The sequence below is a fragment of the Anguilla rostrata genome, unplaced genomic scaffold (genome assembly GCF_018555375.3).
Source record: "Anguilla rostrata isolate EN2019 unplaced genomic scaffold, ASM1855537v3 scaf0967, whole genome shotgun sequence".
NCBI classification, from domain to species: domain Eukaryota; kingdom Metazoa; phylum Chordata; class Actinopteri; order Anguilliformes; family Anguillidae; genus Anguilla; species Anguilla rostrata.
Genome location: NW_026986327.1, coordinates 18,050 through 45,321, shown reverse-complemented (window position 1 = coordinate 45,321; position 27,272 = coordinate 18,050). Strand labels below are relative to the sequence as shown.

The 27,272-nt window shown below is 53.7% G+C and overlaps 2 non-coding genes and 2 pseudogenes across 2 annotated transcripts; all 4 read left to right on the top strand.

Annotated features, from left to right (window-relative positions):
- The first annotated feature begins 5,434 nt into the window (after positions 1–5,434).
- On the top strand, positions 5,435–5,612 carry LOC135246916 (U2 spliceosomal RNA; annotated as a pseudogene).
- Positions 5,613–11,751: 6,139 nt separating this feature from the next.
- Positions 11,752–11,930, top strand: LOC135246919 (U2 spliceosomal RNA; annotated as a pseudogene).
- Positions 11,931–18,002: 6,072 nt separating this feature from the next.
- Positions 18,003–18,193, top strand: LOC135246907 (U2 spliceosomal RNA). Its single transcript, XR_010328017.1, has one exon. It is a non-coding gene; the product is annotated as a U2 spliceosomal RNA (small nuclear RNA).
- Positions 18,194–18,578: 385 nt separating this feature from the next.
- Positions 18,579–18,695, top strand: LOC135246913 (U5 spliceosomal RNA). Its single transcript, XR_010328020.1, has one exon. It is a non-coding gene; the product is annotated as a U5 spliceosomal RNA (small nuclear RNA).
- The last annotated feature ends 8,577 nt before the right edge of the window (positions 18,696–27,272 follow it).

Sequence of the window (27,272 nt, the reverse complement as noted above, 5' to 3'; positions counted from 1 at the left end):
ATACTGAGCGGATGTGACAGATGGGTTGAAAGTTAAGGACCGCTACGGCTTCTGGACAGGTAAGAGACGCTATATGGTGCGTTTTAAACAGGATCCTCTGAGCGCTAGAGGCTATGCTCTCCCTCCAGGGGCCTTTGCTATCGGGCCTGACCGAGGGTACCTCTGGTATCCTGGCCAGCCAATTTACTGTCGCAGGTGTGGGTCGTATGGACACCTGAAAGAAGTCTGCACTACAGTGAGGTGCAGACACTGCCTTTCAGGGGAACACGAGACCAAGAATTGTACTGCACCCAAGTCTTGCACACTCTGTGGTAGTACAGAGCATTTGTTCCGGGCCTGCCCGGAGAGAAAGGCCTCGTATGCAGCTAAGTTCCAGACTGATTGGGAAGGCTTCACAGGTGTGCGGAGTCAGGTGAGAGGAGGCGCTGTTGCTCCTGTGGCGCAGAGTGCTGGGTCGGCTGGAACTCCTGGACCGGCCGGGCTCCTGTTTCGGATCCGCCTCCGGGCCCGGGTCTGGCTCCGGCTCCTGGCCTGGCTTCCGCTCTGGATCCGGCTGCGGCTTCTGGTCCGGCTCTGGACCCGGCTCCGGGGTTGGTTTTATCTTCTGGCTTGGCTCTGGCTCCAGGTTCGGATCCGGCTCTGGCTCCGGCTCCGACTACAACTGGAGCTCCGGCTCCATGTCCGGATCTGGCTTCGGCTCCTGTTCCAGATTCGATTTCCGGTCTGGCGCCTGTTCCTGATCTGGGTCTTGCTGCTCCCCAGTTTTCTGCTTCGGTTCTGGTCGCGGGCCCGGGTCCTATTTCCGGTCCGGTTCTGTGTCCGGGTTCCAGTCCGGATCTGGTTTCCAGTCCTGTTTCTGTTCATCTTTATGGTCAGTAGGGAACGTCCACGCAGATGGGATGGGAATTTTGTTCAGGGGTCACAGTTTTGAGGTACAGGAGGCTGTGTCGGTCATCGCGGGCAGGGTGATGTAAGCAGACATAAATTACCACTCGGTCAGACTCCGCGTCTTGAATGTGTATGGGCCCACGCAAAGTGGGCGGAGGCTGGAGGTGTTCAAGGAGCTCACGGCCTGCCTGACCACCTCCAGACTGATTGTCTTTGGGGGGGGATTTCAATGTGTCTCTGGATGGGGCGGGTGCGGGCTCTGCTGGGATGGACTACTCGGCAAGGGCTCTGGCTGAGCTGGTCAGGGATTTCTCTTTGGTCGATGCCTACCGGGCTGCACATCCGGGAGCTCCTGGCTTCACCTGGCGGAATTCCCGGGGAGCTGCGAGCCGCCTGGATTACATTTTTGTGGGGGAAGAACTGGGGGGTATAGCATGCACGCTGCTGCCGTCATGGGCTTCGGACCATGACATGCTGCGCGTATCAGTACAGGTGGATGGTACAAAGCGGGGGCCGGGGTTTTGGAAGCTCAATGTCACGTTACTAAGTTCTAATCCCTTTAGAGCTGCTTTTGTAGATTTTTACAGGTCTGTGCAGGCACTGCGGCTCCTCTACCCCACGGTGGTAGAGTGGTGGGAGGCAGCCAAGGTGCGTTTTGGGCAGTTCTGCCACAGTTTTAGCGTCAGGCAGCGGCGGAGAGAACGCGCTGGAATAAGAAGGTGGCTCGAGACGCTGGCGTACCTGCACGCACAGCTCAACAACGGAAGGGTGGTGAGGTGGGAGGCCTATGAGGGGGTGAAGGAGCGGGTCAGGAGCCTTCTAGAGGACAGGACTAAGGCTTTGGCTTTCCAGGCACGGCTGAGAGAGATGGAGGAGGGGGAGAAGCCCACCTCCTTTTTCTTTCAGGCCGCTAGGGCGCGGAAAAACGCCTCTACCATTTCTGGTCTGAGGGGGGAAGGGGGGCTGGTAACAGGCATCCCAGAGATGCTGGAAATTGCTGAGGGGTTCTATTTTGACCTTTTTAGCAGGAGAGAGTGCGACCCGGAGGTGCAGAAATTCGCTCCTGGACTGCGTGGCAGTCCGGTTAGGAGGAGGAGGTGCAGACCTTGAAGGCAGGACTCAGCCTGGGCGAGGTAACGATTGCACTCATTGAGGGACGGGCGGGCCCCGGGGCACGATGGGCTCCTGAAGGAGTTCTATGGTGCCTTCTGGGACCTCATAGGGCCTGACCTCTTGGAGGTGTTTCAGGCTCTTCTGGAGGGGGGGGCTGTCGGCCTCCATGAGGAAGGGGGTGCTGGTGCTATTGTTTAAAGGGGGAGATAGGGCGAAACTTAAAAACTGGCGCCCTCTCACCTTGCTGGCGGTGGACTATAAGGTGTTGGCTAAAGCAGCCACCCGCCGCCTGAAGCAGGTGATGAGTGGGTTAAAGTATCTTAGAAATTTAATAAGCCAATTTTCTTTGACGGACGCATTTCGGCTGTGTTGCCCAGGGGACCCGGGGTTGACTTGGGGAAATAGCAGGGGGGCGAAAAGCCGGATAGATTTTGTTTTTGTGCCGGGGGGGAAGCGGGTGGTTTCCGCGGAGGTGGTGCCACTCTTTTTTTCGGACCATAGTGGGTTGGTAGTGGAGTTGGAGTGGGACGGGACAGTGTTTGGGAGGGGGTGGTGGAAGCTAAATACTAGTATTCTGGAGGAGGAAGGTTTTAGGAAGGTTTTTAAAAGGGAATTTTTGGGGTGGCTCAAAATAAAGCCTTTCTTCCCTACAGTGGTAGAATGTTGGGAGGAAGTGAAGAGGAGAACAAGGATGGTAGCACAGGGCTACTGCAGGGCTAGGAGGCGGAGGGAGAGGTGGCATTTTTGGAGGTTACAGAGGGAGCTAGAAAAGATGTATATAGCATGGAACAGGGGAAGAGAGTTTGAGTTAGAAAACCAGGCGGGGTTGAAGGCCAAGATGAGGGCCTTCTTTGAGGAGGAGGCGCAAACCTTGGCGTTCAAGTGCCAGGGGGAGCAAAGGGAGAAGGAGGGGAGAAGTGCTCCGCCTATTTTTTCCAAAAGGTGAGGGCAGCCAGGGTGAAAAGGGTGATGGAGGGGTTGAGGGACGTAGATGGGAGGGTGTACACAGATGCAGCAGGGATGGTGGAGGTGGCAACTAAATTTTATAGGGAACTATTTGGGGAGAGGGTGGTAGATGTGCAGATAAGGGATAGGTATTTTGGTTTGGTGGAGGAGCAGGTGCCGGAAGGGGTGAGAGCAGCCTTGGAACTGCCGTTTAGTATGGAGGAGGTGAAGCAGGCCCTCGTGGGAATGCAAAACGGGAAGGCGCCGGGGAGGGATGGGCTGCCCAAGGAATTTTATGTTACTTTCTGGGAGCTTTTGGGGCCCGTTTTCCTTGAGGTGGTCAGTGAGGTCTTTGGGCAGGGGGAGCTCACCCCCTCAATGCGTGAGGGAGTGGTGACACTGCTATTTAAGAAGGGGGAAGAGCAGCTGCTGAAAAATTGGCGACCAATCACGCTCTTGGGGGTCGACTACAAGCTGATAGCAAGGGCGTTAGCAGGGAGGCTGAGGCTGGCTATGCCTTTCCTAGTCAATGAAGACCAGACTTGTGGAGTAGAGGGGAGAGCTGCTACTTTTAATCTGCAATTAATAAGGGATGCACTGGTATGGGTGAGGGAGCGGGGCTTATCTTTGATTGTGGTGAACCTGGATATGGAGAAGGCGTTTGACCGGGTCCATCACGGGTTTTTGTTTGGGGTTTTAGCACGGGGTGTTTTTGGTGCTGGGTTTAGTAGATGGTTAAGGATCATGTACACAGGGGTAGGGAGCAGGGTGGTGGTTAACGGGCATTTGGGGGAGGTAGTGAGGCAGAGGGGAGGGGTAAGGCAGGGGTGCCCGCTTTCCCCACTTCTGTACGCGCTTTATATCGAGCCTCTGGCGGAAGCAATAAGGAGGTGTGGGAGGATCAGGGGGGTTCCCATCCCGGGTGGGCGAGGGGCAGAGGTGAAAGTCACCCAATATGCAGATGACATGACTTTGTTCATAGATGCTGAGGGTGGGGTTAGGGAGGCTCTTCACATTGTGGAGGATTTTGCAAAAGGAGCGGGGGCGTTGCTGAACGTCGACAAGTCACAGGTAAAGTATTTTGGGGTTTTTCAGGATAGAAAGGATGGTGTGGGGGGGATGAAGGTGTGTGATGGACCGCTCAGAGTGTTAGGGGTAGAGTTTGGGGGAGATCCAATGGAGGACGCGAGGAGGAACTGGGAGAGCCGTTTGGCTGGGGGGTATAGGAAGTTGGGGCTGTGGACGAAGAGGCGCCTGTCCGTCAGTGGGAAGATTCTGGCACTGAAGGCGGATGTGCTGCCCTCGCTGGTGTATCTGGCGAGGGTGTACATCATCCCTCTCCGCTTGCGGCGGGCCCTCGTCAGAGCAGTTTTTCGGTTCATTTGGGGGGGATATGAGTACATACCGAGGGTGGTAATGTATCAGAAGGTGGAGGAGGGGGGAGGGACGTGCCATTTCTCCCGTTGAATTTTGATGTTTTATTTTTCAGCAATTTGGTGGTGGCACTGACAGGTCCGAGGACGCACAAATTTCAATTGTTTGTTTATTTTTGGGTTTCGGGATGTTTCAGGACTTGGGTAGCGTGGGACAACAAGGTCCCAAGGGCGGAGAGGGCCCCCGCACACCTCTTGTGGGTGGTGCGGTGGGCCAAGAGAAACAAAGAATGTGAAGATAGGGGGCTGGCGGGGGACCATCGGAGCCTCTACAAGGCGCTGGTAGAGAAACTGAGGCCAGAGGGAGGTCTGGGGGTGGGAAGGGGAGTATGGGCAAAAGTTCAGGCAAAGGGGCTGGATAATCGGTTAAAATACCTAAACTGGTTGGTGGCGTATGGGAGGTTGCCGGTCAGAGAGGTGCTGTACCGGCACAAATTAACAAGAAATAGGTTTTGTGCAAGGGTGGGCTGCAAAGGGGAGGAAACAGTGCAGCATGTGTTTTGGGAGTGTGGCTTTGCCCAAGGGGTATGGAAATTGGTGAGGGGTAGATATGGGGTACTGGAGGGCTTGGGGAGGGAAGGGGTGTTATGGGGGTATGGTTTGGAGAAGAAGAGGGGAAGGTTCCTGGCTCTTCTTCTGATGAGTCTGGTAAAATTTAAGTTGTGGGTGGCGAGAGGGGAGAGGGGGGAAGTAAAACCGGGATGGACAGTGAGGGGGGTGTTTGAGATGGTTGGAGCAGACGTGGAGAAGAGGTTCCAGTGGGACGTATTGAGATGGGGCTTCCATGCTGCGCTAGAGAAATGGAAATTTTATTGTGATGGGTGTAGGGTTGGGGCGGAGAGGGGGAAATTGTGATGCAGGTCCAGCGGTGACATGCAGAAGAACGTGCCTGTAAATAGAAAAGTATATTATGTATATAATGTTTGGGTTGGATTTGTGGCACAATGAGGAGGCACGGTACCACCTCCTGCGCGTGAAGTGGGCAGAGGGAAGTCTGGTGGTCTCAGCGTTGATGATCGTGCTGTAAAGTCAGAGGAAGGAGATACGGTCTGAGTGTTGTTAAAAAAATTTTTTATTTTATTTGTTCTTATCAGTTTAATATCTGATACGTCCCCTATCTGGGGACTACATATTAAACAGATTTTTGAGACTGGGAGTCGGAGAAGGAGCTTGCTCCGTCCGCTCCACGCATCGACCCGGTATTGCAGTACGTCCGGGAACGGTGCGCCTCTATTTTTGGGTGTAAAGGAAAGCTTGATCTGCTTTGCTCTGCTTCTGCTTCTGCTTCTGCTTGGGACAAGCAACTGAGTCCTTGTGGGTTTGTTTTTTTATTTTTTTTTAAATGAAAAAGAAAAGTTATCGTGTGGTAGCGTCTTTTCTTTATTATCTATCTCTATCTATCATTCTCGTGCAGCTAGTGGGTGAGTGAAGTTGGTTAAGATCAGCTAGCGAGCCGGTTTGCAGCGGTCCGTGGCTCGCTTGCGCCCTCTGCCAGTCGGGCGGTTATAGCGTCTCCTCTCCCTCTTCGCGGATACGCGCGAGGGACAACTCCGGGCCTGCGGCTCCGGGCCGGGAGGGTCTACGGCGGCTGGTGACGGCGAGAGGCCAGTGTGTGGTTCTTCAGCCAATTTTCCCCTTTACTAATTTCGGGGAAGAACATCCTGATTTGTGCTATTTTGGATGCTCCGTCCGGGACGGGCGACTTTTCTGTTCTTAAGAGAGCTTGTTGATGACTGTTGCCATGTGTCCTGGTTTGTGACTTGTCGGGTACATGTGTTATAGAGTGTGGACTGTCTCCTTGCTTGCTTAGCTAGGCAATTACATAGCTGTTCTGCGAGTGCTCGTGCAATTAAACGGCGATAAGAGCCTTAGCACGTAGGTAGCTACCGTGGCAGAGGACGTGGGGCTTTGTGGGTGGAGCTGAGGTGACGGCCAGAGGTCCCGGGGAAGCGTCGAGGGGGCCCCGGACCAATGGCGAGCGGGGACGGGTCCGGCCGGACCCCGCGATCGGATTCCCGGCCCCCTGGGCGGCGGCCAGCTGTGGCCAATTTTCAGGCCATCGCTTCTCGGCCTTTTGGCTACGATCTAATTCAAAGAAGGCGATGACGACGCAGGAGGAGGATTGCCGGCCTACAGGGCGGGAAGAACACCTATCGGTTTCGAAGCAGAGGAAGGATCGGGAAAAGCGTAAGTGCTTATTTGAATTTTTGTTAAACGTTGTTGAAAGATTTGCTACATGTGAGCCAGAACTGTTTTTTGTTTACAAAACTTTGGGAATAGGGGATTCTATGATGTGACCTTGTATTCGGAGGCTGCCTGTTACAATTTCACACAATTACAGGCAAAAAAGACGCACCTGGATGGAAGGGATAAGGGTAGAGTTTGTTTGCAAGGCACTGAGACCGTAACTGTGCACATGTACAACCGTTTGTGCCGAAGAAGATGTGTGTGTTTTTTGAGAAAGTACTGCTCTGAGGTGCGGGATGGCACCAAATAAGGATAAGTTTGGTTTTTGGAACGGCAAACGCCGCTTTATGGTGCGTTCAAGCAGTTTCCCAGAGTGTGGGAGGTTTCTCGCACCCTCCTGGTTCCTTCGCATTGGCCCGACAGGGGTACTCGTTTACCCAGGACAGCCCCTGTACTGCCGCAGGTGCGGCTCATTTGGACACATTAAGGAGGTGTGTTCAACAAACAGGTGTAGGCACTGTTTGTCTCCGGAGCACGAGACAAAGGACTGCGTGGCGCCAAAGTCATGCACTTTGTGTGGAAGCACTGAACATTTGTTCCGGGCATGCCCGGAAAGGAGGGCGTCCTATGCTGCTTCAGTGCTGGCAGATACGGTAACGAAGGGGAGGAAGCCTGAGGCAGGACAGGAAATTGCTGGGCCGGCTTCGTACGCAGGTCTGGTGGAGGGCCGGGAGGGGCCGGCTCAGGGGGCGGAGCCTGTACAGGAAGCGGATCCAGTGCCAGACCTGGTTTTGGAGGACTCCGAAATAGGAGCTTTAGAGCAAAGGCCAGGGCCTGGTGGGGATGGGGTGGCGTCACCAGATCCTGCCGGAGGAGCAGATTCTGGAGTGGAGGAGGGCTCCAGATCGGGGGGCACAGGAGGAGCGGGAGTCCCTACAGCTGGAGGCGGAGGGGCGTCGGGGTCTGGGCCTAGCGGTGTGGGGGGTTTTGGCAGGGGTTTGGGGATGTGGGGTAGTTTGGGCCCGGAGCACCCGTGGCCACTGGTTTGGAGGCTGTGCTGAGGCGGCGGACAGTTGTGGGGGGATGTCTTCCCCGGCTCTCTTCTCCCCTGGAGAGGAGAGTGTGCAGGAGGGGACTCATTCCCGACGGGGAGGAAGCGGCGCTGCTGACCTCGGCGGACTTGCAAACTCCAGCATCGTGGGGGACAGCCCCTTTCCGGGGAAGGATTGGTGACAGGCTGGACGGAGGTCCCGACAAGGAAGAGGTCCATGACGGGAGACCGGACCCCCCAAAGGGACTAAAGGTACTGCCACAGGTGGAACTGTCAAAACGCTATGGGGCTGGAAGGGTCTGGGGTGGGAGAAGGCAGGGAGGGGGAGATGGATATGGAGGTGAGCTCTCCCTCAGCCCTTTTGGAAGGATGGGATGTCGAGGGGTTGGTGGAGGCTATGGGGATGTCTCAGGAGGGGGGGGAGGAGAAAGGTGGAGGGGAGGATGGAAAGGCAAAAAGGTGATGGGTGTGCGCTGTATAATATTTGTCACAATGAATTTAACACTCGTCACAGTGAATGTGCGGGGGGTGAGGGACCCGACCAAGAGGGCGGCGGTGTTCGCATCCTTGCAGGCAATGCGGGGGGACATCTTCCTCCTACAGGAGGTACATTTGAAGGATGAGGGAGATGTGGTCGGGTTATCGCGGGAATGGGGGTGGGGACCATCAGGTTGGTCTGTGGGGAATGTCCATGCAGATGGTGTGGGGGTTTTATTTAGGGGTCACTCCTTCGTGATGGAGGAGGTGGTGGTGGTAGTGGCTGGGAGGGTGGTTTTTGTTGATTTTAGGTATGGGGTAGAGAGGTACAGAATAATAAATGTATACGCACCGGCACAAGGGGGGAGCAGGCTTGAGGTGCTCGCAGATCTGGAGGGGTGTCTGACAACATCCAGGGCTGTGATTCTCGGAGGAGATTTTAACGTGTCATTAGACAGGTTAGGTGCGGACATTGATGTAGGGCGGAACCCGGGGGAGGGGGACTTCTCTGCTAAGGCGCTGGCTAGGCTGCTCAGAAAGTACTCATTGGTGGATGGGTATCGGGTGGTGCATCCAGGAGGGGCGGGATACACATGGAGGAATTCGCGCGGAGTAGCCAGGCACTTAGATTACTTTTTTGTAGGGAGGGAGCAGAAGGTCCTGGGTTGCGCTCTAATACCTGTCTGGTGTTCAGACCATGACGCGCTAGAGGTCTCCTTGAGGGGAAATGAGCCAGAGTGGGGCCCCGGTTTTTGGCACTTCAATATAAGATGCTTGAAGTCAGAGGATTTTAAGGCAGAGTTCAACAAATTTTATCGAACTGTTCGGGCTCTGAAACCGCTGTACCCGTCGTAGTTGAGTGGTGGGAAGACTCCAAGGGGCGTTTCCGAGAGTTTTGCAGGAGGCACAGCAGCGCTGTGCAGAGAAAGGAAAGGGGGGAGCTCAGGAAATTGACTTCTTGTTTAGAGTATCTGCACGGGCAGCTGAACAAGGGAGCAGCTGTGGAGTGGCCAGTGTATGAAGGGGTGAAGAGGAGGATTAGGGGGATTTTGGAGGGGAGAGCTTGCTCCCTAGCTTTTCAGGCAAGAGTGAGGGAGCTGGAGAAGGGGGAGAGACCTTCGGCCTATTTTTTGCAGGCTGTAAAGGCCAAACGGAACGCTGCTGTGATGGTGGGTTTGGAGTCAGAGCAGGGGGTAGTGATGGAGACCGAGAAAATGTTGGACGTCGCTGAAACATACTACGCCAACCTTTTTAGCCGGCGGGACTGTAATCTGGCAGTGCAAGAGGCACTACTGAGTTGTGTGGGGGTTAGTTTAGGGGAGGAGGAGGCGCTGGCCTTGGAGGCGCCGTTGTCTTTGGAGGAGGTGACAGTGGCGCTGCACACAATGAAGGACGGGAAGTCGCCAGGGCATGACGGGTTTCCGAAGGAGTTTTACACTGCCTTTTGGGGACTGATTGGGCCTGACCTCTTGGAAGTGTACAGGATTCTGTTGGAGGAGGAGATCCTGGCAGATTCAATGAGGGAGGGGGTTGTAGCGCTGGTGTTCAAGGCAGGGTGCAGGACTAACTTGGGAAACTGGCGTCCTTTAACTTTGCTGACAGTGGACTACAAGCTACTGGCAAAAACGGCAACAGTGAGGTTAAAGCAGGCGATAGGCAGCGTGATGAACCAAGACCAAACGTGTGGGGTGCCAGGCTGGTCTGTTGCTTGGAACTTGCTCCTGACAAAGGATGTCCTAGATTGGGCGGAGGATAGAAAAGTTCCTTTAGCCTTGGTGAGCCTAGATCAGGAAAAAGCGTTTGATCGGGTCCAGCACCAATTCCTGTTTAGGGTGCTGGAGAGGATGGGGTTTGGGCCAGGCTTTAGGAGCTGCGTATGCTGTACAACCAGGTGTACAGCTGCATCAGGGTGAACGGGCACTTGAGTGAGGCAGTGCAGCAGGCGGGTGGGGTGAGGTAGGGGTGCCCACTCTCCCCCCTGCTGTACGTGCTGACGATGGAACCCTTTGCAGAGCTGGTGACCCGGAAATTGATGGGTTTGCGATTCCGGGGGCAGCAGGGAACAGGTTGAGGATTCAACAAAACAACCTGTTTTGTGTCATCGGTGAAGGCCCTAAAAAAGGTTAGAGCATTAACCGAGAGGTTTGCTGAGGGCACGGGTTCTAAAGTTAATCTGCAAAAATCAGCGGTTGTGTTCTGCGGGAGATGGGTGGAGGACACCAGTGATTGCGGGGGTTTCCGACGATGTGAGGAAGGCTTGAAAATCCTCGGGGTCTGGTTCTACCAAAGGGATAGCGCCGCACGCAACTGGAGGTCCAGGCTGGGAGTGGTGTGTGCGTGCTTGGGACTCTGGGCACAGCGCAGGCTCTCAATCACAGGGCGGGTGGTGGTGCTGAAGGCAGTGGCGTTGCCAATGCTTTTGCACCTGGCATACATATTTCCCATCCCAGGCCGGGTGAAGCTGGCCCTGAACAGAGCAGTTTTTCAGTTTCTGTGGAGTGGGAAATATGAATACATTAGCTGAGAGGCGATGTACTTGCCAGTAGACAAGGGGGGGCGGGGTGTGCCCAGGATCCCCTTAAAATTAGAGGTGATCTACACCAGTTTTGTATGTAGTGTGGTTTTAAAGAGAGCAGCGCACAAATGTTTTTATTTTGCAAGAATGTACTTGGCAAACACACTCCGACACGTGGAGCCAATCTCCCACACGGTGCCAAGGGTAGAGGATTTGTCCTTCCCCTATCGGGAGGCGGTGCACTGCCTGAGGAGGAGCAGGGTAGCGATAACGAGGGAGGAGATAATAGACCACCGGGCTTTATATAAAGGTCTGGATACAGGGCAGGCCTCGGCCTCTGTCGGGCTTCCGAGGAGGGTGGAGTGGGCCAAAATAAGTGGGGGAAAAGTCCCTGGGGAGGTGAGAGACATGCACTGGCGATGTGCCTGGAGCAGGCTACCAGTGCGGGAGGTGCTTTATCGGCACGGGTGTGCGCACACTGAAGTGTGCCCGAGGGGGTGCGGGGCGCCGGAAATGGTGAGGCACGCTTTTTGGGAGTGTCCCTTCGCCTGGAGATACTAGAGGAAAGTGCAGGACATGTTGCAAGGGGTGGGGTTGGAAGTGGTCCTATCCGAAAGGAAAATTGTGCAGGGGGAAGGAGTGTGGGGCCCCGGGGAGAAGAGATCAGCGCTGCTCTGGAAGGTGTTGGGGCATGCAAAGGTGGTTTTATGGGAGGAAAAGATGGCGGTGGTGGGGAAGAGGGTCAGGATTCTGACACCATCGCAGGTATACTTCAGGTTTCAGGGGAGGGTGGCAGAGCAGGTGAGGGTGGACAGGGAGATACAGGGGGAAGATTGGGCTTGGGAGGAATGGGGGGGGGGGGGGTTGGGGAGGGTGGCTCTACAGACACTGTGAGCCAAGTTTATTCTGTATGTACATTGGGAGTAGTTGGTGGAAAATGTTTCTTTTCCTTTTTGTTTTTGTTTTTGTTTATAGAATACAATTGGAAAAAAATGGGTTTGGAATAAAAGAAAATGTATTGTATCGGGTATTTGTTGATAAGCACGATGAAGAGCATACGTGTTCTCCTTTTGAAGCGTGAAGGTGGGCAAGGTTTTGGATCTTGGCTTTTATGATCGCTTAAATGGAAAGGTAACATGAACAGAGTGTTTTGTAAAAAAAAAAAAAATCTGTTCTTCTCAGTTTAATATATGATACGTCCCCTATCTGGGGACTACATATTAAACGGATTTTTGAGACTGGGATTCGGAGAAGGAGCTTGCTCCGTCCGCTCCACGCATCGACCCGGTATTGCAGTATGTCCGGGAACGGTGCGCCTCTATTTTTGGGTGCAAAGGAAGGGCGAATGCTGCTGCTGCTTCTTCTTCTTCATGGAGTAGACAAGCAACTGAGTCCTTGTGGGTTTTTTTTTTAAATAAAAGAAATAGTTTTATCGTGTGTCTTTCTTTCATTCTTTGTCTTTCTTTCTATCATTCTCCGTCAGCTAGCTGGGTAAGTGAAGTTGGTTAAGTAAGTCAGTCAGCTAGCGAGCCGGTTTGCAGCGGTCCGTGGCTCGCTTGCGCCCTCTGCCTGTCGGGCGGTTATAACGTCTCCTCTCCCTCTTCCGCGGATAACGCGCGGGGGCGCCGGTGGACAACTCCGGGCCTGCGGCTCCGGGCCGGGAGGGCCTATGGCGGCTGGTGACGGCGAGAGGCTACGAGTGCTCGGGTTTCTCTTCATTGTTCACGAGTCTACTGCCCTCTACTGGTTATCTAGTTGAGGACAGTGGGCTCGTGGATTTTTGGCGTGTGATCGGAGCGGATGTCCCTCTCTCTTTCTCTCTCTCTCTCTCTCTCTGAAGGTCTGGTGTAGTGGCGCAGTACCAGTGGCTTGACCGCGGCTGTGTCCACTGCATCGGACCGGCGGACCAGGCCGGACCCACAGCGTTGGGGATAGGCAGGTACCAGTGGCGTAACCGCGGCCTGCTGAATCCCCAACGCCGAAGCCAGGACAGCGCTAGGAGGCTCCCCTGCCAGAAGACTCCCGCCATCCGGGGACCACACCACTGCTGCGGAACGTTCATCGCCGGAGACCAGAGGGGAGTTCAGCGCTGCCCGGAGAGAAGGCCCGTAGCGGCTCGCTCTCCGGGCCATCCCAGCTTTGCCGAGTCTTCGCCCTCGCTTCCTGGCTCCCCTCTCTTGCTCTCCAGACCGCCGCAGGACCATCAGGTGGACCCAGAGGACGAGGCCGAGGAGCAGGCAGACAGGGGGACCCGAGGACCTCCCCCCAACGACGGCAGCGGCGCCCGGATCCAGTGAGACCAGCTACTTGGATCAACGCCTGGCGCCATCTGCCGGAAGGGAGGTCCCACTGCGCCTTGCGTTTGGTCCCCCTGGGACGGACCAGCAACCACTTAGCGCTGTACCTGTGCTTCTTCCCTTTACCTGCTTAGGTCCGGCCTGAGGGAGAGGGAGGATGGCTTCAGGAGTGCAGCCAGGAGTCCGACGCCACAACGCCGTCCGGATGACCTTCCAGAACAGCGGAGAAGGGGGCAGCGGTGCTAGTGGCCCCCCCCAGGTGGCACAAGGGGCGAAGGGTGCAGCCGTAGGGGGCGCCGCTGAGCCAGCAGCTACTGGGGGGGCAAGCAATGCCGCTGCCCCAAACGTCAACAGGACAGTGACAGGTTTGACCCGCCTAGAATTTAGCCGGGCAGTGCTCCAGCGAGCTATGGGCTTTGTGCCTGGCGACCTGAACTGCCTGGTGAAGGTCCTGGTTAATTCAGATATCTTTGAGATAAGTTTTAGGACTGCAAATATCCTGGAGAGGTTCTGGAACCTCTATAGAGAGGGGAAGGGTAAGGCTCTCCTCAGTAATTTTGATGTAGAGCCCCTGTCCGACACGGAAAACAAGGTGGTCACTGTACAGTTCTATAATGAGGCTGTGCAGGACCACGAAGTGAGTACGCAGTTGGGCAGGTATGGTCTTGTTAAGTCCGAAGCCCAGAGAGTCCTTGATGAGGACAGAGTCTGGACCGGAGCCAGGAAATGGCTGGTCCAGCTCAAACCCGACCCCTCTGCACCAGGAGGGGGTATGCCACATCCCCAGCTCCATCACGCTGGGGAGACATAGGGGTGTGGTGTTCTATTACGGCATGCCCAAGCTGTGCAGGAACTGCGGCGAGTTAGGTCACTTAGCCGCAGCCTGCGCAGTGGTCAAGTGCAAGACGTGTGGCGGCGAGCACGAGACCAGGGCATGCCGTGATCCAAAGCCCTGCAATCTCTGCGGAGCGAGGGGGCATCTCTTTAGAGACTGTCCCCTCTCGTATGCGAACAGGGCTAGGAGCACCGCGCCCCCTCCACCATCTGCTGCCCCCCCTTCGGCCCCACCGCCTCCCCCGCCCACCCCCATGCCACGCACCAGACCACCCACTCCTACCCCCTCCCAGCCTGGTTGCCCACCCCGACATGCACAGACCACAGCACAAGACCCTACCCGCGGTATCACCACCCCTGGAACCCCCAACTCCACAGCGCCCCCTGCCGAACTAGGTCCCACCAAACCCGTCACTGTTAAGGAGGAGCCTGACTCCGACACCCCCATTGTGGTGTTGGAGTCAGACTCCTCAACATCAGAAACCGATTCCATCACACCCTGGCAAAAAATCAAAAAAAGAAAGGGCAAACGCATCAGATCCCCAACCACAGCAAGACAACAACCTCCCAGTCAACCTCCCAACCCAGCAATAGTTCGCCAGACAACACAACCTACAATTGACACAGCTACATTCCAAACCGGAACATAGAACACAACTGACAGCCAGGCCTGATCCCCCTCTTCGCCCTGCAAAACCATCTACACCACCGCCCATACACCACAAAGAAATATTACAAACTATCATCACTGCCCACCCTAGAATCACTAGGGACCAGCCAGCCTCCGGTCCAGACCCTGTTAAAGGGTCTGGAGCATCATCCTCCTCTCAGGGCCCTCCAGGGACTGGGGGGAAGCCTGGGGCAAGAACACCTGCCCCCACCTCTCCAGGACGGAACCTCCCAGGCAGTCAGGAGGGGAGGCCTGTGAGTGCACATGGTCCGGGGGTGAGTAGGCGCCTCAATAACCAGGACATCGTTAATCAAAAACTCAACAAAATCTGTAAAGACATTGCAAATAGCAACATCGGATCATAAATCATACATAACAATAATATACATCACATTTTCACTAACAATTTCATCACTCAACACACAAAGCATCAGAGACCCTGCCAAACGACACACAGTATTCTCCATTCTGTCTCAGATCCCCTCAGACGTCATACTGCTCCAGGAATGTGGCATTCCGTTCCGGGAGTTGGATGGCGTTCTGGGGGAAGAATGGAGAATGGGAGACTCTCTCTGGTCTGGCTCCAACATCGCCAGAGCTGATGGGGTCGGCACGTTGGTGAAAAATCCCTATGTACATATAACATCAAGTACCATTGTAGAGAGTGGGCAAATCCTCGTCACCGATTTCGAGGTCGGGGGTTCCCCACTCAGGGTCATCAACGTGTACGGCCCCACCAGCGTGGCCGAGAGGGTCTCCCTCTTCACAAAACTATCACCACTTCTACATTGCACAATGCCGGTTGTCGTGGGGGGGGGATTTCAACTGTGCTTTAACAGATGAGGACCGCAGCAGACCCAGACGGGACCGTTCCAGCGACCTGCTGCGGTCCCTCATAGAGGATTTCTCCCTCCGCGACGCCGGGGGCGCCTCTCCCCCCCAACACACGTGGGTGAGTTCCTCTGGCAGCTCCTCTTCGAGAATTGATTTGTTTCTGCTCTCCCCAGGCCTGGGGGTGCCCGCTTATTCCATCCAGGCGGTGCACTTCTCAGACCACCACATGGTGACCGTGTCCCTAGCCTGGAAGAAACCTATAACCGTGGGTAAGGGGCTCTGGCGAATGAACACCAGCCATCTCCAAGACCCCCAGGTGCGACTCTCCTCCTCGAGATGTTACCTGGAGTGGGTGAGTCTAAAACACCTCTGACTCCCCGGTGGAGTGGTGGGAGATGGTGAAGGAGCGAGTGCGAGGCAGTCGGGCGGAGGAAGGCGAAGGAAAGGAGGGCAGTTTTTGTACATCACAATGCTGCCCTCCAGAGACCCGAGTCCCGAGGCCTGGCAGTGAAATCGCACGGACTCGGCAGAGCCTCACCACCCTCTACCGGGAAGAGCGGGAAAATTTTACTTTCCGCTCCAAGCTCCAGGGCCTCGAGGAGGATGAGAAGTGCACACGGTTTTTCTTCCGCAGGGTGCGGTCTAAGACTAACAACATCTCGTCTCTCTATAACAACAGAGGTGTGGTGGTGTCTGAAGAGGCGGAGGTCCGGGAGGTGGCCGGGGAGTTCTATAGGGCCTTTATAGTGAGAGGCCCTCCGACGGGGCTCTCATGGACACCTTCCTGGGCCGTCTTGACAGACGTCTGGGCGATGAGCGGATTGAGTCGAAGCTGAGCACCGAGGAGCTCACCGGGGCCGTGCTCTCCCTCAACCAACATAAAGCTCCGGGTCCTGATGGAATCCCAGCTGAGTTCTACCAAACTTACTGGGATCTCCTGAAGGAGGACGTGGCTGAAGTTTTCAGAGCGGCGTACAGGGAGGGGCGGTTGGGGGGCCTCACTGAGAGAGAGTGCTGGAGAGAATGAACATCCCTGGCCCTCTCCGGCGTTCGACGAAGATCTGCCTGACTGGCATAACGGGCAGAGTGGTTGTCAACCGGCAGCCCTCTGACCCGTTTGCCATCAGGTTTGGCGTCAGGCAGGGGTGCCCTCTAGCATCTCTCCTGTACGTCATCTACCTGGAACCGTTTCTCCAGGCCATCAGGGCCAGCCCCGGAGTGGCAGGCTACCCGCTGCCGGGGGCTAGAGGAGAGCGGCTAAAGGTGATGGAGTACATGGACGACATTACCATCGTCGCCACGAATAGTTGCTCCATCGCTTGTGCCACCAAGGTGTTGGACGACTTCTGTGTGGCCACTGGCGCCCTGGTCAACAGGGACAAGAGCGAACTGTTTCTGTCTCCCTATTATAGTGAGCCTCTAACCGTTTCCTTCCCTGTACGCAGAGATACCATCAAGCTCCTGGGGGTGACCTTCCAGGCTGACGGAGGAGGGCGAACAAGCTGGGAGGGAGCCCTACGCCACGTCAAAAACAAAACCCGGAGCTGGAGTGCGCGGCCCCTGACCATGGCGGGTAAGATCCTTGTCCTGAAGGCAATTGTCCTGCCCATTCTTCTGTATGTGGGGTGTACCGCAGGCACTTAGCCCTGACTGAGCGCTGCCCCCACGGTTGCACTGACTCGGAACACATTCAGCATCTGTTCTGGGAGTGCACTGTGGCTAGGCGGGTCTGGGGCCTTGTTTCCTCTGTCTCCCAAAACAGGTTGCTGCCGATGTCCTCCCTGACGTCTGAGAGAGTCCTCTACGGTCCCCGGGAGGGACTCAAGACAATGGAGCTCCAGCGTCAGTGGGGGATTATCAACACCGTCAGGCAGGTCCTGTGGGAGACAAGAAACATCAAGGTCTATCAAAAAACATCAGTGGACCTGGTCACTCTCAGGAGGAGGATACAGAACCTCCTCCAGGACGGCGTTCTGGTGGACTTCCGAAAGAACAAGGACCTGGCGAGAGAGAAATGGGGGGTGGACCACTGGAAAGAACTCATCATATAGTCCACCCCCCGAGGAGGGGCACCCGTTCTTCACACCATTCCCGAGCACATGTATTGTTTTATTATCCTTAATTATTGTTGTGTGATTATTAGTTAAATATACGTGTGGGTAGTGGTATTAGGTTTCCTTTTTCTGTGTTTTTTATTTTTCTTGAAATTTTGTGAATGTCTATGTTTAAATGTATTTTTTGTTCCTTTTCGACATTTTAAAGGAATAACGTTTTAAAAAATGTAAAAAAAAACCAAATAAAGATACATTTTACTAAAGATTTCCGTGGAGAGGAACACTCCTGAGTTTGTGCTATTTTTGGATGCTCCGTCCGCCGGACGGGGCGACTTTTCTGTTCTTAAGAGAGCTTGTTGATGATTTGTTGCCACGTGTCCCTGGTTTGTGACTTGTCAGGTACATGTGTTACAGAGTATGGACTGTCTCCTTGCTTGCTTAGCTAGGCAATTACATAGCTGTTCTGCGAGTGCTTGTGCAATTAAACAGCGATAATAGCCTTTAGCATGTAGGTAGCTGCTGTGGCAGGGGAAGTGGGGCTTTGTGGGTGGGTTGGTGGGGCTGAGGTGACGGCCAGAGGTCCCGGGGGAAGCGTCGAGGGGGCCCCGGACCAATGGCGAGCGGGGACCGGGTCCGGCCGGACCCCGCGATCGGATTCCCGGCCCCCTGGGCGGCGGCGGCCAGCTGTGGCCAATTTTCAGGCCATCGCTTCTCGGCCTTTTGGCTAAGATCAAGTGTAGTATCTGTTCTTATCAGTTTAATATCTGATACGTCCCCTATCTGGGGACTACATATTAAACGGATTTTTGAGACTGGGCGTCGGAGAAGGAGCTTGCTCCGTCCGCTCCACGCATCGACCCGGTATTGCTGTACGTCCGGGAACGGTGCGCCTCTATTTTCGGGTGCAAAGGAAATGCTTCTGCTTCTGCTTCTGCTTCTGCGTGGAGTAGACAAGCAACTGAGTCCTTGTGGGGGTTTTTTTTTTTTTTTAAATGAAATAAAAGAAATAGTTTTATCGTGTGTGTGTCGTTCTTTCTATCTATCTATCTATCTATCTATCTATCATTCTCCGTCAGCTAGCTGGGTGAGTGAAGTTGGTTAAGTAAGTCAGCTAGCGAGCCGGTTTGCAGCGGTCCATGGCTCGCTTGCGCCCTCTGCCAGTCGGGCGGTTATAGCGTCTCCTCTCCCTCTTCCGCGGATAACGCGCGGGGGGACAACTCCGGGCCTGCGGCTCCGGGCCGGGAGGGCCTACGGCGGCTGGTGCCGGCGAGAGGCCACGTGTGCTCGGGTTTCTCTTCATCACGCACAAATCTTTCGCCTTTTACTAAAGATTTCCGTGGAGAGGAACACTCCTGAGTTTGTGCTATTTTTGGATGCTCCGTCCGCCGGACGGGGCGACTTTTCTGTTCTTAAGAGAGCTTGTTGATGACTTGTTGCCATGTGTCCCTGGTTTGTGACTTGTCAGGTACATGTGTTATAGAGTGTGGACTGTCTCCTTGCTTGCTTAGCTAGGCAATTACATAGCTGTTCCGCGAGTGCTCGTGCAATTAAACGGCGATAAGAGCCTTCAGCACGTAGGTAGCTACCGTGGCAGAGGACGTGGGGCTTTGTGGGTGGAGCTGAGGTGACGGCCAGAGGTCCCGGGGGAAGCGTCGAGGGGGCCCCGGACCAATGGCGAGCGGGGACCGGGTCCGGCCGGACCCCGCGATCGGATTCCCGGCCCCCTGGGCGGCGGCGGCCAGCTGTGGCCAATTTTCAGGCCATCGCTTCTCGGCCTTTTGACTTTAACCAAAGAGGAAGAAGATGATGACACCAGAGGGTGCTGTGCTGACCCACCGGGTGCGGCTGAAGAATACGGTTCGCTTTGTTACGGCGGATGGATCAGAACGGAAGAAGGATTACGGTTTGGATTTTTTTGTCAAAGATGTACTGAAAGGGCTTTTGAAAATTGATGTTAGCACGGTTTTTTGTTTGCAGGATTTTTCTTCACGGGGCTTTTATGATTTAACTTTTTATTCCAAAGCAGCATGTCTCAATTTATATAATCACCTTGTCAGCGTCAAGAATGCCAAGCAGTTGGAAGGAATCCGGGTGGAGCTTCTCTACGCAAAAGCGCTAAGACCTCTTACAATCCATCTCTACAACCCGTTTGTGAGGGAAAAGGATATTTTGAGTTTTTTGCAGAAATACTGAGCGGATGTGAGAGATGGGTTGAAAGTTATGGACCGCTACGGCTTCTGGACAGGTAAGAGACGCTATATGGTGCGTTTTAAACAGGATCCTCTGAGCGCTGGAGGCTATGCTCTCCCTCCAGGGGCCTTTGCTATCGGGCCTGACAGAGGGTACCTCTGGTATCCTGGCCAGCCAATTTACTGTCGCAGGTGTGGGTCGTATGGACACCTGAAAGTAGTCTGCACTACAGTGAGGTGCAGACACTGCCTTTCAGGGGAACACGAGACCAAGGATTGTACTGCACCCAAGTCTTGCACACTCTGCGGTAGTACAGAGCATTTGTTCCAGGCCTGCCCGGAGAGAAAGGCCTCGTATGCAGCTAAGTTCCAGACTGATTGGGAAGGCTTCACAGGTGTGCAGAGTCAGGTGAGCGGAGGCGCTGTTGCTCCTGTGGCGCAGAGTGCTGGGTCGGCTGGAACTCCTGGACCGGCCCGGGCTCTTGTGCCGGATCCGCCTCCGGCTCCTGGCCTGGCTTCCGCTCTGGATCCGGCTGCGGCTTCTGGTCCGGCTCTGGCCCCGGCTCCGGGGTTGGTTCTATCTTCTGGCTCGGCTCTGGCTCCAGGTTCGGATCCGGCTCCAGCTCCGGCTCCGACTACAACTGGAGCTCCGGCTCCATGTTTAGAGCTGCTTTTGTGGATTTTTACAGGTCTGTGCAGGCACTGCGGCTCCTCTACCCCACGGTGATAGAGTGGTGGGAGGCAGCCAAAGTGCGGTTTGGGCAGTTCTGCCGCAGTTTTAGCGTTTTAGAAGGTGGCTCGAGACGCTGGCGTACCTGCACGCACAGCTCAACAACGGAAGGGCGGTGAGGTGGGAGGCCTATGAGGGGGTGAAGGAGCGGGTCAGGAGCCTTCTGGAGGACAGGGCTAAGGCTTTGGCGTTCCAGGCACGGCTGAGAGAGATGGAGGAGGGGGAAAAGCCCACCTCCTTTTTCTTTCAGGCCGCTATGGCGCAGAAAAAAGCCTCTACCATTTCTGGTCTGAGGGGGGAAGGGGGGCTGGTAACAGGCATCCCAGAGATGCTGGAAATTGCTGAGGGGTTCTATTCTGACCTTTTCAGCAGGAGAGAGTGCGACCCGGAGGTGCAGGAATCGCTCCTTGACTGCGTGGCAGCCCGGTTGGGAGATGAGGAGGTGCAGACCTTGGAGGCAGGACTCAGCCTGGACGAGGTAACAATAGCACTGCGCTCATTGAGGGACGGGCGGGCCCCGGGGCACGATGGGCTCCCGAAGGAGTTCAATGGTGCCTCCTGGGACCTCATAGGACCTCTTGGAGGTGTTTCAGGCTCTTCTGGAGGAGGGGGGGGGGCCTGTCGGCCTCCATGAGGAAGGGGGTGCTGGCGCTATTGTTTAAAGGGGGAGATAGGGCGGAACTTAAAAATTGGCGCCCTCTCACCTTGCTGACAGTGGACTATAAGGTGCTGGCTAAAGCAGCTACCCTTCGCCTGAAGCAGGTGATGAGCGGCCTGGTGAGCCCCGATCAGACCTGTGGTGTGCCCGGACGTTCCTGCAGCTGGAACTTGGTTCTGCTGCGGGACGTGATAGATTGGGCGCGCGATCGAGGCCTTCCCTTAGCCCTGGTCAGCATTGACCAGGAGAAGGCCTTCGATCGCGTCCAGCACGCTTTCTTGTTCCGGGTTTTGCTTAGTTCCCGGTTCCCGGTCGCTGGCGAGGATGCGTGTTCTGGTGGACAATTTTCCAGCGGGGACGGGTTCAAAGGTGAACCTGGCAAAGTCCTCCGTTTTGTTCTGCGGGCAATTGTGAGAGGAGCTGGGGGACTGTGGGGGTTTTGATAGGAGCGAGGGAGGGCTGAAAGTGTTGGGTGTCCGATTCTTTCCCCAAGGGAGCGCAGAGTGGAACTGGGAAGCGTGTTTGGCCCTGGTGAGATCGCGGCTGGGGGTGTGGGCACGTAGGCGGCTGTCACTGACTGGGAGGGTGGTAGTGGTGAAGGCTGTCCTGCTCCCGCTCCTCCTGCATTTGGCCTACGTGTTCCCGGTTCCAGCGAGGACGAAGGTGGCTTTGACCAGGGCCATGTTCCATTTCCTCTGGGGAACCAGGTACGAATATGTGCGCCGCGAAATAATGTACCTGCCGGTAGCTAAAGGGGGACGGGGCGTGCCAAGGGTCCCCCTGAAGCTTGACACTTTATACGCCTGTTTCGCATGCAACATGTACTTAAACAAAGTCCCACACAAATGCTTTTATTTTGCGCGTTTGTTCCTAGCAAATGCCTTGCGGCAACTGGTGCTGCTAACTCATGTGGCTCCGCGCGCGGACATTCTGTCCCCCGCTTATCAGGCCGTGGTGCGCTTTCTGAGGCAGGCCTCGGCGCACATGGGGAGGGACAGACTATTACAGCACAGGCAGATATACAACAGCCTGGCATATAGGCAAGTAATTGCCCCACAGGGGGTGCCGCTCAATATGGACTGGGCCGGGGTGAGTGGGGGGAGGGCACCAGGGGTGGTGCGGGACCTTCACTGGCTCTGCGCTTTGAACAGGTTATCGGTGCGGGAGGTGTTGCACAGTCACGGGTGCAGCGCCAGTCCACTCTGTCCGAGGGGCTGTGGGGTTTCGGAGTCCATTCCACACGCTTTCTGGGAGTGCCGGTTTTCGGTGCTGTATTGGGGGCTGGTTCAGGGCCTCCTCAGGAGGATCGGGCCCACTTTTAGTTTGAGCAGGGCTGGGGTCCTGTTTAAGAAGGGAGTGGGAGTTTTGGGGGCTGTGGCCCAGCGGGCGTTGTGGGACGTTGTGGGCTATGCCAAGTGGGTCCTGTGGGAGGACAGGATGGCGGTAGTGGGAACGAGGGTAAGGGCGTTAAGTCCCAGCCAGCTCTTCCACAGGTTCTGTGGGAGGGTAGCAGAACTGATAAGGGTGGACGGGGCGGTGCGCGGGTGGGATTGAGTAAAGGGATACTGGGGAGGTTTGGAAAGGGTTTTTGCACTGTAAATGTTTTGCACTGCACTGGTTGCACAATTAAGGGTAGTGTTACGTGCCAGGTTTGTTTTTTGTTTCTGTCGGTCTCATTATTCCGTGAGGTCTGCTACGGGTCACTCCCCCATTGGTGAAGAAGGAAGAGTGCGCCGTTTCCCCCCCCAATCCTCTTCTGCGGACCTGCCGGGCGGCCAATGAGGAACAGACCCACACCTATAAATACCTAACACTCAGTTACACCTCGGTGCGTCTTGGATTTGAATGTTCGTTCACTTCTGAAATACTCGTGTGACTTAGTGCTAATTTTTGACTTGTGTAAACGATCGAATTTCTGAAAAGACTTTGAGTTTGGATTTGCGTCTTTGGTTTGGTTGCTGGTTTTGTATATATATATATTGGGAGTGGGATTTAAGTAGGTGTTTGTTTTCTTCACTGTCACTGTTAGTTTCACTTGTGTATATATATAGATACGGGCGTGTACCACCCTTGTATGTTTTTGTTCAGTTTAGAATAGTTAGAGTAGTTAGTTAGGTTCGGAAGATTTTCGGGTTTCAGTTAGTTAGTTTCTTTTATTTCTAGAATTGTTAATAGCTTATATTTCTGTTTGTTATCTTCTTTTGTTTGGTACCGCCCAGTGTTTCCCCTCCCGTTTGTTCACTGTATAGATAATTGTGTAAATAAACTTTAATCTTTAATAATCAGTCATTTTGTTACTCCCCTGCACCCCTAGACCACAACGGGGACGTAACAAAATTGGGGGCTCGTCCGGGATAATTAATTACTCTATTAATTATTTCCCGATAAATTGTCTGATTATTGTAGGTTAATATTTATTTGTGTCTTAGTTTTGAACGTTGTTTTGAGGTCCGCAGTTACGGGGTGTGTTGTCTTGTCGCCCTCTTGTGGCGATAGGGACCGTTGGAAATGGCTCTCTTTGATTTGGTTGGGTTTCTCCAGAATCCTACGTTAGAACAGTTTGATAAGTGTCGCAAAGACGACCTTTTGTTGTTAGCTGAACACTTCGGTATTGCGGTTTCTCGACAGGCGCTTAAAAAACACATTAAGGCCGTCGTATTAGAGGGGTTGGTTGAGCTGCGCGTCTTTGTGTTACCGGGTCTGCCTGATGCTGCTGCGTTTGAGGAGGATCCAGATGCATCTGTAGCTCCGCCAGCTAAATGCGAGGTGGAGGCTGAACCTGAAGCGGAGGCTGAGGGCAAGCCTACACTGCCTGCATTTTCTCCCGTGTCAGCTGGGAGTGGGCAGTTCAGTGGTGCTGATCCCCGTTTGAAAGTGCGCCTCGTTCGTCTCCAACTAGAGGCTCAGGAAAACGCGGCGGCAAGGCAGGCAGAACTCAATTTTAAATTGGAGATCCGCAGATTGGAGATTGAGGCTGAGACGGCGGTTAAGCTGCGGCAGCTTGAACTGGCGACAAAGCAAGTTGCGCCAGGTCCTGTCGCACAGTCTACCCCCTCAGTTTTCTCAAATGTTTCTCCTTTGTCCGATCCCCTGCAAACGACATTAGATGTCAGTAAGCACATTAGATTAGTACCGCAATTCTGAGAGACTGAAGTAGATTCCTACTTCAGAGCGTTTGAACGTATTGCAGCTTCGCTAAAATGGCCGAAGGATGTCTGGCCTCTCTTATTGCAATGCAAATTTATTGGCAAGGCCCAGGAGGTATGCTCTGCACTGTCGCTGGAAGACAGTTTACATTATGACTCGGTTAAAACTGCTGTTTTGCACGCCTATGAGCTTGTCCCCGAGGCTTATAGACAGAAGTTTAGGAATCACAAGAAATCCCTAAATCAGACATTCGTTGAGTTCGCTAGAGAGAAGGAGGTTCTCTTTGATAAATGGTGCTCAGCTACCAAAGTCACTGACCTTAACTCTCTTCGTGAGTTGGTTCTCATCGAGGACTTTAAGAACTCCCTGCCGGAACGCGTTGTCGTGTTTGAATGAGCAAAAGGTTACTTCGCTGTCACATGCAGCTGTCCAAGCGGACGAGTTTGTGTTAACTCACAAAACTGTGTTCATGTCTTCTCCTCGTTCTGTGTCTCGAGCTGAGAAAAGCTCTAGTATTTTGTCTTCTGTAAGACCTGACAATCGTCCTCGACCAGTTTCCCCATAGGCAATGGAGTGGAAATGTTTTTACTGCCATAAGCCTGGTCACATAATTGCCGATTGCTTGGTTTTAAAGCGAAAGCAGCAGCGGCAGAGTTCTGAACAGCCCAAGAGTGTTGGTTTAATTAAAACAGTCCCTAGTATTTCTGAACCTGTACTTAGCGCTGAGAATGTTCCTGACTCTGGTTATGAACCTTTCATTCTTAAGGGGTTTGTTTCGTTGTCCGGAGATCAGAAAGATCCGGTACCAATAACTATTCTAAGGGATACTGGAGCGGCTCAGTCCTTCATTCTCGCTGATGTACTGCCTTTGTCCAGCGAGACTTTTAATGGTTCTCGTGTTTTAGTGCAAGGCATTAACATGGGCTTTATGACGGTGCCGTTGCATACTATTCATTTGCAGTCAAAGCTAGTAAATGGCATCATGAAAGTGGGAGTAAGAGCCTCTCTACCCGTAAAAGGTGTTACTTTTATTTTGGGTAACGATCTTGCTGGTGGGAAGGTACTGCCGGTATTGGAAGTGTTGGACACACCAGACGTTAAGACTCACCCTGACGAATTAACTCATACATTCCCAACTGTGTTTCCCGCATGTGCTGTCACCCGTGCCCAGTCTCGTAAAGCTGGAGATGTTGACTTGTCTGATTCCTTCCTAGCCTCTCCAGATTTGGGGGAACAGTCCTCCTCACTCTCGCTGAAAACGGAGGTCCCTGTGAGTATGGATGACGCAGAGACCGATGCATTGCATTTGCCTTTTACTCGAGAGCACATTATAGCTGCCCAGCAGGCTGATTCTTCTCTGGCAAAGTATTTGTCCTCGGAAAACAAAGAAAAACAATCTGCTTATTTCATGGAGAATGGGTTGTTAATGCGCAAGTGGTTTCCCGCTGTCTACAGAATTAGACTGGAGTGCTATATATCAAATTGTTGTGCCTTCTGAATTTCGGCAGCACGTGTTATATTTGGCTCATGATCACGTGTTGTCAGGACATCTAGGCGTTACGAAAACGTACAATCGGATATTGAGACATTTCTTCTGGCCTGGTCTAAAATCTTCTGTGGTCCAATATTGCCGTACTTGCTCCACTTGTCAGTATACGGGAAAACCGAGTCAGGTTATTCCGCCCGCACCCCTTCATCCAATACCAACTATGGGTGTACCATTTGAGCGAGTGTTGGTTGATTGTGTTGGCCCATTACCCAAAACCAAGTCTGGACATCAGTATTTGCTAACCGTAATGTGCACAGCTACTAGGTATCCTGAGGCGATACCTCTTCGTAAAATTACGGCTCCTGTTATAGTGAAGGCATTGGTTCAGTTCTTTTCTACCTTTGGGTTGCCTAAGATTATCCAGACGGACCAAGGTTCAAACTTCATGTCGAAGCTGTTTGCCCAAGTAATGAAGACTCTGTCTGTTACCCACAAAATTTCCAGCGCTTATCACCCTGAATCGCAAGGTGCGCTCGAGCGAATTCACCAGACCCTGAAATCTATGTTACGCGCGTATTGCCTAGATACTGGGAATGACTGGGACGTAGGTATCCCATTGGTGTTATTTGCTGTTCGTGAAACTGTGCAGGAATCACTGGGGTTTAGCCCTGCTGAACTTGTTTTCGGGCATACCGTTAGAGGACCATTGAAGTTGTTGTGTGATGATTCCTGCTCTAATACAAATATTCTGGATTATGTTAGTGAGTTTCGTGAGCGATTACACACTGCGTGCGCTGTTGCTAACAAGGCTTTGTCTTCCTCTCAAGCGAAAATGAAGGTTCGCTATGACAGGAAAGCTGTGCCTCGTTCTTTCCAGCCAGGGGACAAGGTTCTTGTATTGTTGCCCAATCCTGGTTCTGTTCTGCATGCACGATTTTCTGGTCCGTACATCATTGATCGTAAACTGAGCGAGACGGATTACGTTGTCCGAACTCCCGATCGCAAACGCCAATCACGCGTTTGTCACCTTTATATGCTAAAGGCTTATCACGACCGAGGAAACTCTCAGGAAGAATCCAAGAGAGTGACGGTAGGGCCCACTGTCTCCTCTGTAGCCACTGCCTCTGCGCTGCATTCTGGTGATGACGTAGATGGTCTTGTTTTACGGAACACCTTGATCAGTGTGCTCGGTTAAGGAATTCTGAGATGTTGCAGAATCTATCATCTGTGTTAACTCATTTAGATGAAAAACAACGAACAGACATTGTGCAATTAATAAAAGGGTATCTTGTTTTATTTTGCGATGTCCCGTCCCAAACCTCAGTGCTACAGCATGACATCAATGTAGATAACGCCAGACCAATAAAGCAACATGCATATTGTGTGAATCCCACCAAACTATCCATTATGCGGGAGGAAGTAGCTTATTTGTTGGAGAACGGTTTAGCCAAACCCAGCTCCAGTCCGTGGAGTTCTCCGTGTTTGCTGGTTCCCAAGCCTGATGGGACGTCTCGTTTTTGCACGGACTACCGTAAAGTTAATTCGTTGACTGTTCCAGATTCTTTCCCGTTGCCTCGTATGGAGGACTGTATAGATAATGTCGGCTCTGCTAAATATGTCACCAAGTTAGATTTGCTAAAGGGTTACTGGCAGGTGCCGCTAACCCCTCGTGCATCTGACATATCTGCCTTCGTTACACCTGACAATTTCATGCAGTATACTGTCATGGTTTTCGGAATGCGAAACGCCCCCGCGACCTTT